This window comes from Amborella trichopoda, chromosome 5 (assembly GCF_054954075.1).
Source record: "Amborella trichopoda isolate Santa Cruz 75 chromosome 5, AtrichopodaSantaCruz75HAP2 v2.0, whole genome shotgun sequence".
NCBI classification, from domain to species: domain Eukaryota; kingdom Viridiplantae; phylum Streptophyta; class Magnoliopsida; order Amborellales; family Amborellaceae; genus Amborella; species Amborella trichopoda.
Window position 1 is genome coordinate 20,819,918 of NC_142340.1, and position 18,251 is coordinate 20,838,168.

At 32.0% G+C, this 18,251-nt stretch overlaps 3 long non-coding RNA genes across 8 annotated transcripts in view; 1 reads left to right on the plus strand and 2 right to left on the minus strand.

The window, feature by feature from the left end:
• The first annotated feature begins 4,164 nt into the window (after positions 1 to 4,164).
• Positions 4,165 to 7,983, plus strand: LOC105421476 (uncharacterized). Its single transcript, XR_016055236.1, has 4 exons — positions 4,165 to 4,439; positions 4,586 to 4,625; positions 5,950 to 6,074; positions 7,441 to 7,983. It is a non-coding gene; the product is annotated as an uncharacterized LOC105421476 (long non-coding RNA).
• Positions 7,984 to 8,349: 366 nt separating this feature from the next.
• Positions 8,350 to 11,651, minus strand: LOC105421477 (uncharacterized). 2 transcript variants are annotated; one of them, XR_016055237.1, is made up of 2 exons: positions 11,377 to 11,651; positions 8,350 to 8,894 (listed from the first exon to the last, which is right to left on the minus strand). It is a non-coding gene; the product is annotated as an uncharacterized LOC105421477 (long non-coding RNA). The 2 variants fall into 2 exon arrangements; XR_002282739.2 differs by having other exon boundaries at positions 8,350 to 8,899.
• A 3,679-nt stretch (positions 11,652 to 15,330) lies between these two features.
• Positions 15,331 to 18,251, minus strand: part of LOC148782013 (uncharacterized) — a 34,248-nt gene continuing 31,327 nt past the window's right edge. For 3 of the 5 annotated variants that reach the window (XR_016055238.1, XR_016055240.1, XR_016055239.1), the window contains 2 exons: positions 17,651 to 17,813; positions 15,331 to 15,713 (listed from right to left, as the gene is read on the minus strand). This is a non-coding gene — a long non-coding RNA (uncharacterized LOC148782013). Of the gene's footprint in view, positions 15,714 to 17,646; positions 17,814 to 18,251 lie in introns of all 5 variants that reach the window. The other 2 variants (XR_016055241.1, XR_016055242.1) reach the window with 1 other exon arrangement.

Here is an 18,251-nt window from a genome sequence, read left to right on the forward strand (position 1 = left end):
GAAGGAGGTTTAACATGCCTCAAATATGTTTTACCCAATAACTCCAAGTCAATTCCCACATATCACTAGTTAGGATGTTAGTTAAGTATATTTGATGGTCGGTGAAGGAAATCTTATTAAATGGTATCCAATTTCGGTGTTTTTTTTACTAAAAAAATCTACAATAGCTAAATATCAATAGCTGCAAAGTTTGCCCTCATTTTTATATTAGTGATGAGGTTTCACAGGGGTTCGCTCGTCAAACCCACTTGACGAACATAGTCTCTCAAGACACATCAGTTACGTCAAATATCTCTAATACTGTGTGGAGAGGCTTGAAATGACCATGGGAATATGAGTTCCATAGTTTAGCCTCATATTGAGATATTTTGATAGTATTTAGGTGAGTCCATTTGTGCATTTGATGAACAGCTCTCAGGGCTTTCAATGCATATAGAGGCCTTTGATGGCAACTCCTGATTTACCCTATATGTGATATTTGAGGTATATCCTGCAGATATATCTTGAAATTATATCTATTGACCTTTCATAGGGTCCCTCCCTCTGATAAGCATGTATGTGCTTGACGACCATTGATCCTGATTTAACTTCAATCCTTGGATTAATCTTGACCACTGGCGGCATATCTACTCATATGTTTATCTTTGAATTAAATGTCCAAAAATTACACCCATGCAACTCTTAATTAAGATTCCATGCAGGTTGAGACTAGATTTACACACATGGATATTAGCATTTGTACGATTCCTCTTGAGTTGACTTAACATCCTGGACCTAAGCTAAGATGAGGTCATGGGGTTAACACTTGGATTGGATCTCACCTTAGTTCAACCCTGAGAGATGATGCTCGAAATATGCTAGGCTAAACACTCAAAATTACCTAGATAGACCAAGCAAGTTCTCTATCTAAAATTACTCTATACAAAATAGTACACAAAAAGGTTTAAAAATATTGACCTAGTTTATATGGGTGGGTTAGGCCAAGGTGGGGTTGCTTACTAAGAACAAGTTGAAATGCGGCTAAGTCTCTATGGGTACCTATGTAAGTCCCGAGCCACCCTTATGGGTATTGCTATAGGGCCTTACTTTATGTGGGGTGATTTGGGATAAAGAATTGCGGATGGGAACTTATAGTTAAAGTTGCACTATCCCCAACTATCGTGCTCGCAAAAGCTAGGTGTCCCCATGACTTTAATGTCAGTTTTGGGGGTTTTTGAGCAGTAGTTGTGAGCAAGATTGGGTGGAAAAGAGCAATATATGCAAACTGGTGCAAAAATGTGGCAAAGCATGCCGCAAACAAGAAAATTATAATTTTAATAATGTAATATTATTTTTTCATTATAAACCGAGAAAATTAGAAAAAAACAACTACATAAAGTAACTACAATAAGTCGGAACAAGACAAACTCGAGTCCCGAGAGGTCTCAGAAGTCAGTGACATGCATCACGTTGTTTGCGACCCATATATGCCGTTGGATTGAGCGAATAGCTACGCAAGTTGTGTAACTGAAATATTTTGGCGGCCTGACTTTCTGTAATCTAAGTAATATAATAGTATACACTTAATCTAAGTTTTTATATTTTTCTTTTCCTTTTTTTGTATTTTTTTTACCTTTTGTTTTTTTTAAAAAAAACAACTTGATCGGTTAAAACGGTTAACCGCCTTGATTAGTCCGATTTTGGTTCAAACCTGTAGAAATGAAAGGCAATCTACGAAAACAAAAAAGAAGAAACAAACACAAAAGAAACAGACAACCAAGCACAACGCAAAGATATACGTGGTTCGACAACGTGCCTACGTCCACGAGATATTAGAACTTCTCTACTGGCAGTAGAGAATAGGGTTACAAATCGCTCTTTTCCTCACCCCTCTCTGTTTTTATCTTTATCTAATGACAAAGAGATCTATGTTTTCCCCTTAACCCTTAACTTTTGATGAACGCCTAATCTCAACAAATTACAAAAATACCATTGTACGAATATATATATCAAGTCCCAGATATATCGAATCCCATGTACGGATATATCCAAACGTTGACAGATATAGTTCCTCAGAATACAAGACATCATTCCTCAACAAAACCGCTCCCAGCCCCAAAACTTGTTAACCTTCCAGTTCGATTTTGAAAACATTGAAACAAGTATATAAATAAAAATATATTATATGATTATATATTACATTATTGTATAATTTATAGTAATAAAACAAGTTTATTATTATATATATTGTAATATTTATTGAACTTGTTTATTATAATATATAATTACCTTAATTATAATTATATAATATATAATAATTATCATACTTGTTTATAATATATATATTATGTATATTATAATATATACTTGTGGAGTCCAGAGGAAGACACATTTTTTATGAAATAAAGTAAGAAACATTGATATATGGTTGTTGTAGAGGGAGAGAGAGAAAGAGAGAGAGAGAGATTTTCAAAATTATAATCTTTTTACTAAGATATGCATTATCGATAAAAAATATTCAAGCAACCTTCATACAGAGTACATAGATATGTATATAAATACAAAGAAAAACCACATGTATAGAAAAAGCTTACACGATGTCCAACTATAACAAAACCATGACTCACTGTATCAACAAACAGAGGGAAAGAGAACAAAATATCTGTAGAGAGAATAAAAAATCTAGACAAGCCTCCAAAGATATGGAAAACTCATGGCTCCTTGTTATAGAGAGTGATAAGAGAGGGGTTTCCATAGAGATATGAGAGAGATGAAAGTGAGAGAGAGATGGGTTCAAATAGAGAGATGAGAGAGAGTGAGAAGAGTTTCAATCAAGAGACGAGAAAGAGAGAGGGGTTTTATTTTTCAAAAAAAAAGAAAGAAAGAGGGGTTTTACAAAAATTTCTCTTTTGATTCTAAAAAAAAGAGGGGTTTTACATAAATATCTAATGTCACTTGGCAAATTTGCCTCACGTACGTATGTAAGAAATGTCATGGGGTTGAAAGCAATCAATATCACATATGAACTTATTGGAGGATTATGTATAAATACTTCTACGGGTCAGACACTTACGAAACTATACTTTTTTAGATAAAAAAATTAAGAATTTCAGTAAGAATATATTTACAAATTTGCTCTAAAAGCTAATAATTTTTCTGTTATAAAAATAAATCTATAATTTAGTCTTGTGAGAACACAAAACATTTCCTCCCCCACATTACTATAATATATTTAATTAATTAAGAAAAGTTGATGCGGGCTAGACCACATTTTTATAATATGCGATCCAAAGGTATAAAGCATCCATCTTAAAGATAGATGCAAGTAGGTGGTCCATCTAAAAAAAAGGGTAACTAACGGTGAATAGTATCACAATGAAATTTGTTGGAAATAAATTTTATAAAGAAATCCTTTATAGTCAGTGCTTGAAATAGAATATATAAACAAGTAACTTGTTTATATTGTTGAGAGAAACAAGTGTATTATACTTTTCTCTTCCTATATACAAGTATATTATACTGGTTAATACTTGTTTATAACAATTATATTAAAAGATTGTATTATATATTATAAAATATATTAGAACGATTATAACATACTTGTTTATTTATTAATATATAATATATTATAATAAAATATATTATAGTAAACTTGTTTATTATATATAATAAACATGTATATCATATAAAAAAGTTTCTAAACTTTTTTATATGATATATATGTTTATTATAATAGAAACTTGTTTATTATAAACTTGTCAATATTATTGTAAACAAATGTTTTATTATAATAAACTTGTTAATATTATTGTAAACAAATGTATTATATAATAAAATTGTTTATACATAATAATATATTATATTATTATATATTACATTATTGTATAATATATATAGTAATAAACTATTATAATAAACTTATTTATAATTATATAATATATAATAAAAATATATTATATAATAATTATCATACTTGTTTATATATATATATATATATATATATATATATATATGGAAAACTGCCTGTAGGCGAGAAGGCACAGTGCTTTCGGCTCTCCCATATCCATCGTCCGTTTATGTTAAGGCAAACAGACGGCCTGATCCACTTTAAAGGCCCCACGCGCGAAAACGAAATGCTACAAACCGACTGAAATATCAGGGCTACCCCCTCCTCCCGCGTGCTCTGTGACTCAGAGATTTCCTTTATGAAGCTCCTTCTCTCTCGCTCGCCTTCGGCTCTCCTGGCGGCTACAGACCCTTTGCTTCCTCTCTCAATAATTTGGTTTGTGTCATTTGTGTGAAGGTTTGGTTTGTTGTTGGAGAGATTGGGAGCCATGTCGACGAGGTAAGTAAACCCTAATGCAAAGAGATTTGCAGATAGCTCTTCGTTGTTAGTTGCTACTTCTCTGCACCAAAAATCTCGGTCATCTCCATTGCTATCAGTTGGTCTCATACGCGTGGTACTCTTTCTCTCTCTCTCTCTCTCTCTCTCTCTCTCTCTCTAATTCTTTTAATTAACAATTACATTTTATTTTTCTTCCCTTGATGCCAAAGCTTGGCTTTTTGCCTGCTAAGTAAGAAAATTTTTTTTTTTGTGGATTTTCAGGGTTCATTCCTTCTTATTGGCTACTCTTATAGCAATTCAGGTTTGCATCAGTATTTTAAATTGCATTGGATCTTACACCCATCTTAATTTGATTCTATAAGTAGATCTATTCAATTGGAACCAGAGTAATGTGGCTCATTGTCACTGCTGGCATATCAAGGAGCACGAGAAACATTTTGAGGAAAATCGAAGACAACTCAGGATTAGGTCACTGAAATCAGCGATTAACCAAAGTTTTATTTGATTTATAGTCTGTAAATCACCATAAAAATCCTAAATTTGATTTGAAAATTTGATTTTCTGAGTAAAATAAAACCCCATATCCCAGCTGAAATTTCAACTCATTTTTTCCTCAATTTTCACTGCTGAAATCGCCTGAATATATCCTCATTTGTATGATTTCTTTGCTCGAACGAAGCCACAATCTAGGAAATCAATCATAAAAAGTGGAAGAGAAAAGTACATATGGCAGAGAAAATTTTGGGTTGGGTTAATAATAAATTAGGTGATTTCAATTTATCATAGTGAAATCGAACCCTTATCACGAATAAACACAAATATTTTTCTTTCATGTCTAAATTAATGCCAAAGTTTGTGATTAGATCTCAAAATAGAATTTGTGAATGGATGCCTCTGTTTCATAGTGCTAGATGCAAAATAAGTGACCAGAAAAAAAAAATACTCAATAAATCACTACAGAAAATACTTAAAAAGGTATATGTGGGAAAGAATATTTTTTAGGACATTGTGCATTCGTTTGAATGAGATCATTGCTATCAAGCATTTGGATTTTGAGAATACGAACAGTAATTTGTTTAGCCTTTTTGCTTAAGTATTGTTCAATTTTTTTAATGGAGTTATTTCATTGATAATTGATCATAGCGAGTGGATCATACACTAGAATAGGTGTTAAGAGTGAAATTAAGAATTTTTGCAAGCTGATATGGTGTGCATTATATTTATTTTAAGCTTTTTACAGCATGTCTTTTTGTAATTTGTACTATAACTTAGAGATCTTTTCCAGTTTGGGCTTTGAGAGGACATTTTATAGTTCTTCTCCAGATTTCTTTCATGGTTTTTCTGTTGCTTGTAAATGTGTAAATGGGTTTCAGTGGAAATTTGTGTGTTGAATTATTATCATTATTATTATTTGCATGGGTACGAATTATTATTTGCACTATTTGTTGAAGACAACAATCTTAACAGCTCTTGTGCTGATTTGATTTTTTCTGAAAACAATTAGCTATTCTTTACTTTCTAACTCTTGATGAATTTTAATGAGTTGGGAAATGGATGTAGAAGACTTGGGTTTGTGGCATGTATTATAGCATTTGATGAAGTGAATTCACCTTGTTTTATTGCAGGCTGCAAGAGCCTTTTTGTAATTTCTGGTTTGTTATGGCACAATGGGTAAATCTCTGGCCAAATGGCTGAAAACATTTCTTTTGGCAAAAAAACCTCCAGATCGCATGTTTCGAAAGGGTCTTTGGTAAGTTAATCATGGCTTTGTGTGCCTAGACCTTTTGAAGATTTTTGGTATGGTTTTTTTTGTTTCTTATGTCAAATCCTCTCATACCTATGTGGATGTGTCCATTGTCTTGTGAAACCTATTTTTATTGTTTTTCTTTTCATTTTCTTGGTATTCAGATTTATGCATTTCTTCTCAACTTGCAGATTATAATGGAATCTTTGTGAACTGGAATAACATGATGGAACTTGACTTTTAAAAAAATAACATGATGGAATTCTGATTAAGTAACATTATTTCGTCTGATATCCTCAATTGACACTGCATTTTATTTGATTGTTTATTATTTTGCAATCTGTTCAACTTGGAGATTATGCATTTGATTGGCTCTTTATTTGCATATGAAGTGTGGTGTGAGTGTCTTTGCTGGGTTTCTATGTAAAGTCATAAACAGTGAGAAAGAGTGAATGGATTTCTATTGCATGTGAAAGGTCAAAACTACCTATCCATAGAAAGGGAGAAAGGAAAACTTGAACTTTATGGGCATCTTATGAAGTGTGCAAAAGCAATATGGCCTAGTCATGGGGAGAAAAAAAGACAAAACACAACAGGGAGAAACTTACTTGTATGGGCTGCTTGCTCAGATATTTTCTTTATATTGAAGAGGTTTACAGTGAAGTAATGTGTTGTTTAAGCACTTTTGAGTAAGATTTACCTTGTGTTACACACTATAAGATGGTTATCCTCTCTGATATTGTATAACCAGTTCACTGGTAGCCACATTGCAACCTCCCATAGTAACATGTCAAAATTATTGAATTTGTGAGCATTATTTTCTTCTCGAGAGTAAATTATGTCTTCTAGCCAACCCCAAACAATCGGGATAAGGCTTGGATAATGATGATGATGATATTGTTTGTTTCTCTTTTTATTACAATATACAACAACCATTAATAAAAAGTGTAATTGAGTATTTTATTTCTCTCTGAATTTCTGAAATGCTTCCAAATGGCCACAGCGAATTGATGACGACTTGAATCTAGTATAATTGGTACATAGGTTGTGGCTCCCTGTTCAAAATTGCATCTATCGTGATATTTGGAATAGGCTGCATATTTACTGTGCACTCGATGCCTATAGATTGAAACTTTGATTCTGTCAGAGTCATGAATACAAGTCATGAAGATTTTGTCTGTGACTATACATTTTAGATACATATATGTTGACTTTCTTTTATAACCATCTGGTTCTCTAAGTTGTAGATCTTTTGGAAGCAGTTTATCCTTCCCTCGTACCCCTGCTCCTGTTGCTAATTTGTGCTCCCAGTGCTTGTTTGATATTTGTTATTTATGACATTTCTTTTCTTTTCTTTTTTTTTAAATTGCAGTCATGTATTGTAAATTCAAGGTGGAATCTAAAATGTCTTCTAAATACTGCATATTTGTCGACAAATTCATGAAGAAGGATGCAATGTAATTGTGCTTTTTGGGGTTCTTCACAAGGATGCAGTGTTCAAGACACACCCCATGAATGTGTTCATGAAAGGACTCTCAAAGGAATATTTTTTGGAAACTATAAGCCACATTCTGATCTTCCACCCATTGCCGACAAATACATGAAGAAGGTATACGTCATATGGAGAAGTTCATTACACATTCAATCTTATTCTTAGAGATCAATAAGACTTTTGAAAACATGCTCAAAGGGGATGATCTTTGCTGCATTATTTGAATGGAAGAGTAAAAGAAGCAAAACAAAATAAATTACTTGGTGGTTGAGTCAGCTCAATCGAGTTACCTTTTTGAAGCTTCATTTGTATATGGCTTTTTCTTCTTTCATGAGGTGTTTAACCTCTTTGTATCTTTCCAGTGGTTTGTAATTGATTGTAATTGGTCGTTGCTTAATTAATGGTAATTTTTTGTGAATGGAATTCTCGGTTTCTGGTATTTTTCAGTTTGTCTTTTTTTTTTTCGAGATACACACATAAAGAGAGAGAGAGAGAGAGATCTGGTTATCAACTACGATGAAACATAAGCTCATTTATTTGGTTGAGACGAGAGAGAAAGATCATTCAAATCTGAGGCCTATAAGAGAGAGCTGGTTATCCAAAATAGGTCTATGATGGTTATAAAGCTATTATGCACGCCTTCTGGCATGATAAAAGGTGAAAATGTATCAGCATAAAAAGTAAAATAAAGTGAGAACTGTAGATATATAAATACATTCACTATCCAAGTAAACCCACATTGCACACGTTAATGATGTACAAGAAAAAGAAAGAAATATCACACATATGTTACCAAAAATTCACCAAATAGATTCTCTAGATGCCCCATAAAGAGGTACTTTACATGCTTCCATAAAGAGATCCTTTACATGCTCACAAAATTACATGAATATTCAATATTCACATAACCCCTAAAGTCAACTACAAAAAGGGGCATTTACATGTCTCCAAAATTCAAAAACTTAGTCAATTCCTTTACATGCCTCATAAATAGATCTTTTACATGCCTGTAAAATTCATTGAATATTCACATAACACCCAAAGTCAACTACAAAAACGGGCTTTTACATACCTCCAAAATTCAAAAAATCAGTCAATACAAAAACTCCTTTAAAAAATCCTCGATGCCAATGTGTCGGGATTTGATCTTCCGATTGGGAGCTTCTCACTTCAATGTTCCCAAGTACATCATCGTTCACATTGTCATCCTGGGGCTCCTCTAAAGGGATTGGACAATACTTCGAAAGGTAACCTAATGCCTCAGTGGCCCAATCCCAATCTTTGGATCGGATACTATCTCTCAAGAACTCTGTGCTATGGTGGATGTCCTCCCACTACACTATAAAGCCGAATGTTAATTGGAAAAAAGAACACAACAATGAACACTAAAGAAATTCAAAGCATGAACTCTGTGCTATGGTGGATGTCCTCCCACTACACTATAAAGCCGAATGTTAATTGGAAAAAAGAACACAACAATGAACACTAAAGAAATTCAAAGCATGACTAAAGTGTAATTAATATAATCTGTAACAAAATCATAACATGACTAAAGTGTAATTGGTATAATCTAGCCTCCTATGAAAATTTAGAGCAGCGCATGTCAATGGTTGTGATGCTGTTTTTTACACCATGAAAATGCACAACACCACTATTTTTACATTCAACCATACCAGCCTGCTGGGGAGTATTCCCTGATACATTATAAGATGTATGTTCCCCACTGTAATCAGCAGCACGTTAATAGATTTCTCAAACTTGGTTTGAATAATCGTATTAGGGAAACAAATACATGTCACTGTCTTCAGATATGCTTTATAAAAACCCAAGAATACTAAGAGAAATCATCGGCCAATAACACAAGTAGACGTGCAAGTTTTCAAGCAACAAGAGAATCCACACATCATTAAAATGCACCATTAAAAACTTGAAGAACATCTCAATGATTGTAAAGGAAAATAGAAGACCAAAAATCAGATGATCCAATGAAGAACTATAAAGGACCAAAAAGGTTGTGCCATCAAATTAATGATAAATATGTAACCAGTATTCACTGCCTCTAATATCAGCGCACAGTGTTCAATAAAAACATTAGGTGCATTACTAATATCAGTCTCCTTAGATTTGAAACCCTTGAAATAAAAGTGCCAAAATAAAGAGATGGGATGCACTGAAGATTGAAATAAATACATACTGCATCCGTGGCTAAGAAATCAGCATCAATAAAAACATGATTATTGAACCAGTCATAACATAAGTAAGCAAACACAGTCTTACAAAATTCAGATCATGTCCGCCACATATTGAACCATGTCTTTGGCATAAGTTACAGTAATGGCTTGTACACACTATCATTCGTTTGTGATTGTTCAGCCAACTTGAATCTTGAGCAAAAGTAAACACGAATTGTATGCGCTAGTTTCTGTCCCGACGCATTCAAGACTAACTACCAGACTTTAAGCAAAGAGTCTGAAAATAAACAATTCCATACCCCTAAAATAAACGAAGGTAAAAAATACTAAATTCTATTCGAAAAGGAATACTAATGAAAGTAATAACATCAACTTAGAAAATTTTGCTAATTAACAACTCCTTGATGGATTTTATAAATTAAAAATATAAATGAGATCAACCATGAGTACTCAAAAATAAAAATAAAAACTAAAAAAATGAGAACTATTGTTCATTAAATGTAATGAGGTATAAGACAAAAAGGCTCATCAAATTACTGTTCATATTATCAAAATCCAAAACCTTGATGGCAATGATCTCATTCAAATGAATGCACAATGTCCTCAAAAATATTCTCTCCCACATATACCTTTTTAAGCATTTTTTGTAGTGATTTATTGAGTTTTTTTTTTTTTTTTTCTGCTCACTTATTTTGCATCTAGCACTATGAAACAGAGGCCTTCATTCACAAATTCTATTTTGAGATCTCATCACAAACTTTAGCATTAATTTAGTCATGAAAGAAAAATATTTGTGTTTATTCGTGATAAGGATTCGATTTCACGGGGAGAACTTGAAATCACCTAATTTATTATTAACCGAACCCAAAATTTTCTCTCCCATATGTACTTTTCTCTTCCACAATTTATGATTGATTTCCTTTCCCCTTTTTGGAGATTTATTAGGGAAAAATGTAGGGTTTTATTCGAACTCTTCAATTTGGGATCTACCAAAATTTTGAGAATTTTGTTTTTCTTTTTTTTTTTTTTTTAAAAAAAAGGTTTTATTCTTGATTTGGGATTGTTGTTTATTTAGAGATTGTGGCTTCGTTCGAGCAAAGAAATCATACAAATGAGGATAGATGCAGGCGATTTCAGCAGTGAAAGTTGAGGAAAAAATGAGCTGAAATTTCAGCAGGGATATGGGGTTTTATTTTACTCAGAAAATCAAATTTTCAAATCAAATTTAGGTTTTTTATGGTGATTTACAGACTATAAATCAAATAAAACTTTGGCTACTCGCTGATTTCAGTGACCTAATCCTGAGTTGTCTTCGATTTTCCTCAAAATGTTTCTCAGCGTTCTCCTTGATATGCCAACAGTGACAATGAGCCACATTACTCTGGTTCCAATTGAATAGATCTACTTATAGAATCAAATGAAAATGGGTGTAAGATCCAATGCAATTTAAAATACTGATGCAAACCCGAATTGCTATAAGAGTAGCCAATAAGAACCAATGAACGGAAAATCCAGAAAAAAAAAAAATTTCTTACTTAGCAGGCAAAAAGCCAAGCTTCGGCATCAAGGGAAGAAAAATAAAATGTAATCGTTAATTAAAAAATTAGAGAGAGAGAGAGAGTACCACGAGTATAAGACGAATTGATAGCAATGGAGATGACCGAGATATTTGGTGCAGAGAAGTAGCAACTGACAACGAAGAGCTATCTGCAAATCTCCTTGCATTAGGGTTTACTCGCCTCCTCCACATGGCTCCCAATCTCTCCAACAACAAACCAAACCTTCGCACAAATGACACAAACCAAATTATTGAGAGAGGAAGCAGAGGGTCTGTAGCCGCCAGGAGAGCCGAAGGCGAGCGAGAGAGAAGGAGCTTCGTAGAGGAAATCTCTGATTCACAGAGCACGTGGGCGGAGAGCGTAGCCCTGATATTCCCGTCGGTTTGAAGCTTTTCCTTTTCGCGCGTGGTGCTTTTAAAGTGGATCAGGCCAACTGTTTGCCTTAACATAAACGGACGATGGATATGGGCCGTCTGTTTGCCTATCCATAAACGAACGATGGATATGGGGGAGGTGAAAGCAATGGGCTTTCTTGCCTACAGGCGTTCGGAAGTATTTTCATATATATATATATATATATATATATATATATATATATATATATATTCTTCTATACTGGGTTCAATAGTATGTGTTGTATGAGATTTAGATGTCACAACATTATCTGTGGTTCTTTGTGTTCCCTGAAATTGAATATTTGAGTTGGATGAAGAAGGTTGAGTAGGAGGAGGTAATATAATAACATTTGGATTGTGAGAATAAGATTTTCTACTTGGTATTTTATTTTTAATATTTCTTCTCCTATTAATATTAATATCATCCTGTACTTGTGGTTGTTGAAATTTAATTTCAATATTACCATCTATATGTTCTATTATTTGATTGGGAATATGATGTTGAGGAATTTCTTGTGGTTGGTTGGCATTTTGTAATGCCCATGATTGGGGTAATACAATATCTGACCATTTGATAGTTTTTGGAACAATCATTTTTTATTTTTCTATTAAGCCAATCAGTAATATTAGAAGTCCCATTCCTAACTTTGCTCTATCCTATAACCATAGATGAAACAGGAATTTCATCAACAATTCAAAATATTCCAATACAGTTTAATTTTATTCATAAACCAAAATTAAAAGAATTAAATAATGTCAAAAGTCAATTACAGGATAAAGAAAGATTTCTTTGTACACTAAAACAAGAGATTAAATATAAAGTGATTGAAGAACAATTACAAACATCTTCAATACAACAAACAATTCAAGCACTACAACAACAAATAGAAACTTCAATATGCAGTGAACATCCTAATGCTTTTTGGGAAAGAAAAAAGCATAGTATAAGTTTACCATACGAACAAGGATTTGATGAAAAACAAATCCCTACTAAAGCTAGACCAATACAAATGAATACTATTCTATTAGATATGTGCCGAAAAGAAATAACTGAACTCCAACAAAGGAAGCTCATAAGACCAAGTTCTTCACCTTGGAGTTGTGCAGCTTTTTATGTTAATAAAAATGCTGAAAAAGAACGAGGAGTTCCTAGACTTGTGATAAACTATAAACCATTAAATAAAGTTTTAAAATGGATAAGATACCCTATTCCCAATAAAAAAGATTTATTGGATAGAGTTGCTCAAGCATGTATATTTTCAAAATTTGATATGAAATCAGGATACTGGCAAATACAAATCCAAGAACAGGATAAATATAAGACTGCATTTAATGTTCCATTTGGACAATACGAATGGAATGTTATGCCCTTTGGATTAAAAAATGCTCCATCAGAATTTCAGAAAATAATGCATGAAGTATTCAATGCTTATTACCATTTCATGATAGTTTATATTGATGATGTCTTAATCTTCTCAGAATCTATAGAACAACATATCAAGCATATTAACACATTCATCCATGCAGTAAAACATGCTGGCTTAGTTGTTTCAGCCAAAAAGATTACACTTTTCAAAACCAATATCAGATTCTTGGGACATATGATACATCATGGTACTATTATTCCAATAGATAGATCCATTGCCTTTGCTGATAAATTCCCTGATAAGATTTTAAATAAAACTGAACTTCAGAGATTTTTAGGATGTTTGAACTATGTTAGTGATTTCTATCCTAACCTTGCACTAGACTCTAAACCTTTATATGATAGACTCAAAAAGCATCCTCCTCCTTGGATTGACATCCATACTCAAGCAATAAAGGTAATAAAAAGCAAGGTGAAAACCCTCGAATGCCTTTCTCTTCCACATCCTACTGCTTTCAAAATTATAGAATGTGACGCCTCTAATAAAGGTCTTGGAGGCATTTTAAAACAACAAATTGATTCCAAAGAACAATTATTACGCTATACATCCAAAGCTTGGAATTCCACCCAATTGAATTATTCCATGATTAAAAAGGAATTATTAGCCATTGTCCATTGTGTCACCAAATTCCAAAGTGATGTTTTAAATCAACACTTTCTCCTACGAACTGACTGTAAAGCAGCCAAAGATATTCTGCAAAAAGATGTGCAAAATTTGGTTTCCAAACAAATATTTGCCCGCTGGCATGGCATTTTATCTGCCTTTGATTTCTCCATAGAATTTGTGCCAGGCTTCTATATACTCGGCGTATTTGAAATATTTATAAGAAAACTCTAGGTTATGTAATTTCTTTCCCTGTGCGGGATTGCAACCCCACTCATCATAAGAAATAAGTTTCTTTATTTGAACTTTAGAATAAGCTATTATTCTAGTATTTTGTTGGAAGTAATGGACAACAGAGATGGACCCTGTTTCCATGAGTATGGCTTCATAGTATTCTCGAGTCTTAACCCCATTGATAGGATTAAGATGATTGAGCAAGTATAAGGGTGCAAGTTTACTTGGATCCATGTGAACCTGATGTTCATCAATGGTTATATCCATTAAAAATGCTCTTTCAATGTATACAGATCTTGGGATATTTGATGGAGGAACATATTTTGACTGTGCTGGTGAGTATGTAGGAGTAGAAGCATGTGCTTCTGAATAAGTTTATTGTCTTCTATTGAATTAGAGGATTCTGTATTAGTGGTAGAATCAGAAGTGTCTGTCCACATAAGATCATCATCATCTATTTGGTCTAGATGAGAATCACTAGAAGTGGATGAGGAAGAATCACAAGAAATTATATTATATAATTTTGATTTTATTGTATCATCTAGATTTAATGATTCTATTTTCTTTTTTAATTTACATTGGTGTTTATAATGTCCTATTTTGCCACACTTATAGCATACTGGTAATTTTTTCCTTTTCTTTGTATTAGGGGAAAATTTAAATCAAAACCACTACCTATCAATAAAAATCCAGATGAATATAATTTTTCTGTTATCATAAAAAGAGTAAGTGAGCAACATATTTCTCAACAAAAGGAACCTACAATTCCAGATCTCAAAAAAGAGATTAAAGAAATAAAAACAGAAATAGTACAGTTAAAAAGTAGAATTCAATCACTAGAATTACAACAAATGTCTCAACAAGAGTCTGATACAGATGAAATAGAATTCAATGAATTAATAAATTCTGATCCAAATCAGTTAATAGATACTCCTGAATCCTCAGAAGTACACACAGTACCAATTCCTTCTGTCAATCTAATAAACAAAATAGTTGTACAAAAATGGTTTGTTCAAGTCAAAATTATCGTTGCAAAGAATTATAGTTTTGAAACTTCAGCTCTTATAGATTCAGGGGCTGACTTAAATTGTATAAACGAAGGACTTGTACCTTCCAAATATTTTGATAAAACCACTCAAATATTAAATACAGCAGATGGCAGTAGATTATTTATTAAATATAAATTATCTAATGCTTCTGTATATAACAATCACCAATGTATTGATACACCATTTATCATGGTTAAAGGATTAAGCCAATCAGTAATATTAGGAGTCTCATTCCTAACTTTGCTCTATCCTATAACCATAGATGAAACAGGAATTTCATCAACAATTCAAAATATTCCAATACAGTTTAATTTTATTCATAAACCAAAATTAAAAGAATTAAATAATGTCAAAAGTCAATTACAGGATAAAAAAAGATTTCTTTGTACACTAAAACAAGAGATTAAATATAAAGTGATTGAAGAACAATTACAAACATCTTCAATACAACAAACAATTCAAGCACTACAACAACAAATAGAAACTTCAATATGCAGTGAACATCCTAATAGTGCCATGATGTATCATATGTCCTAAGAATCTGATATTGGTTTTGAAAAGTGTAATCTTTTTGGCTGAAACAACTAAGCCAGCATGTTTTACTGCATGGATGAATGTGTTAATATGCTTGATGTGTTGTTCTATAGATTCTGAGAAGATTAAGACGTCATCAATTGGCGTCAGTGTTGCTCCCCTGCAAAAATTCACGGGTGAGAAAATCGGGTAAAGAATTAGAAGACCGGGAAGATGTTCAATGGAGAAATCAAAGGCAGATAAAATGCCCTGCCAGCGGGCAAATATTTGTTTGGAAACCAAATTTTGCACATCTTTTTGCAGAATATATATATATATATATATATATATATATATATATATATATATATATATATATATATATATATATATATATATATATATATATATATATATATATATATATATATATATATATATATAAAGCTTGGGTTAGTCCACTAGCTTATCAAATAGTATAAGCCTAACCGTTCAGATTGAATTTGAGACGATTTGATGAATTTTAATTTTTAAATTTTAATTTTTTTTCTACAAATCTAAATTATTTGAAAATTGAGGCGTGTGTTCTTCTCATCAAGCCGTACCTAATAAAAATATATAAAAAAAAATTAGTGAAAACAAATTAACCAAAATACCTCCGAAAATTTTTGGGGGTATTTTGGTTAATTTATTTCATGTAAAATATTTTTTTTGATATTTTTTAAAGATTCAACTATTTTTGATGTACACACACTCCAAATTTCAAGTGATTTGAATTTGTAGAAAAAATTAAAATTCAAACACTATCGGACATCTGTGATCTTCAGATCGGCCCAAATTCGATCTGGATCATTGGGCTCAATTTCATCTATATATATATATATATATATATATATATATATATATATATATATATATATATATATATATATATATATATATATATATATATATATATATATATATATATATATATATATATATATATATATATATATATATATATATATATAAAGGAAAACACTACGCAACACCTATAGGTGAAAATGAACAGTGATTCGCCTACCCCCATCACCGTCCAAAGTTAATCGCGTGGTCACGATTATCTGATAGTGTTTTATTGTTTATTTATTTTTACAAATTAGAATGACCTGAAATTTGGAGCGTGTATTCATCAATAATAAGGTAATGTTCGAAAAATATAAAAAAATATTTTACATGAAACATATTGACTAAAATACCCTTAAAAAGTTTTGGGGGTATTTTGGTCAATTTTGTTTTCCAGGATAATTTTTTTTGAATGAGCCTCAGTAAGATGTACATACTCTTGAAATTTCAAGTCATTCTAATTTATAGAAAAAAACTGAAAAATAAAACACTAACAGACAAACGTGACCGCACGATAAAATTTGGACAGTAATGAGGGTAGACAAAATCACTATTCTTTTTTGCCAATAAGCGTTAAGAAGAATATATATATATATATATATATATATATATATATATATATGGATGGAAAAGTCTTCCCAACGAGGTAAAAATGAATAGTAATTTTGTCTACTCTCATGTCCAAATTTCATCGCGTGGTCACAATTATTTGGTAGTATTTTATTTTTTATTTTGGTTTTAAAAATCAAAATGGGTTGAAATTTTGAGGATATGTACATCTTACTGAGGTGCTTCTAATAAAAATATAAAAAAAATTATCCGCTTAAACAAATTAACCAAAATACCCCTAAAACATTTCATGGGTATTTTGGTCAATATTATTTATGTAAAATATTTTTTTTATATATTTTTAAAAGATTCCCCAATTTTTGATGAACACACGCTTCAAATTTCAGATCATTCCGATTTGTAGAAAAAAAAAATGAAAAATAAAATACTATCAGACAATCGTAACCGCACGATGAACTTTAGGAGGTGATGAGGGTAAGCAAAATCACTATTCATTTTCGCCTATAGGCGTTGCGTAGTGTTTATATATATATATATATATATATATATATATATATATATATACGAGTAATGATCCTTTGAGACCCTCCCACACTATTGATAAGTGAGAGAATAGCAATTGTAATAGAGAGAAGAGAGAAATTTATTCCGTATACCTACTTGAGACCCATTCTCAAAGAGGGAAGCAGACACCGAAGTGACATCCATGTTGTAGATAAGATATATGCGCTGGCACCGAAGTGACATCCCTGCTGTAGATAAGGTATATGCGCTGACACCGAAGTGACATCCCTGTTGTAGATAAGGTATATGCGCTGACATCCTGTTGATGTAATTTGTAGACACCCCATTTTAAAAATGGTAAATTCAATGGTTTTCCTGAACCCATATGTAATAATCCTAAAATTTCAAAAAAAAAAAAAAAAAACAAAAGAAAAAGCTTTTAATAAGTGATGGTCCTTAGGGACGATCACTACTTTCAAAAGCTTTTGGTTAAAGTTTTTGCTGCCTTGCCACGTCCTTTAGTGGACATGGGCTTTAAACGTTCAGGTGTAATATAATTGTTACATCTCATGTATGAGGTGTAACTTAATAAAATAAAATAATAAGATGTGTTAAGAATTTAAATAGGAGAGGCGAGGACTCCCACCCTAGAAAATTTTTGAGATCTATCTCTCTCTAGTCGAAACACAGTGAGCTCTTTCTTTCTTTAGCTGAATTTTTATCCGAAGCTCCCTCTCAAATATTTTAGGTAAGTGAC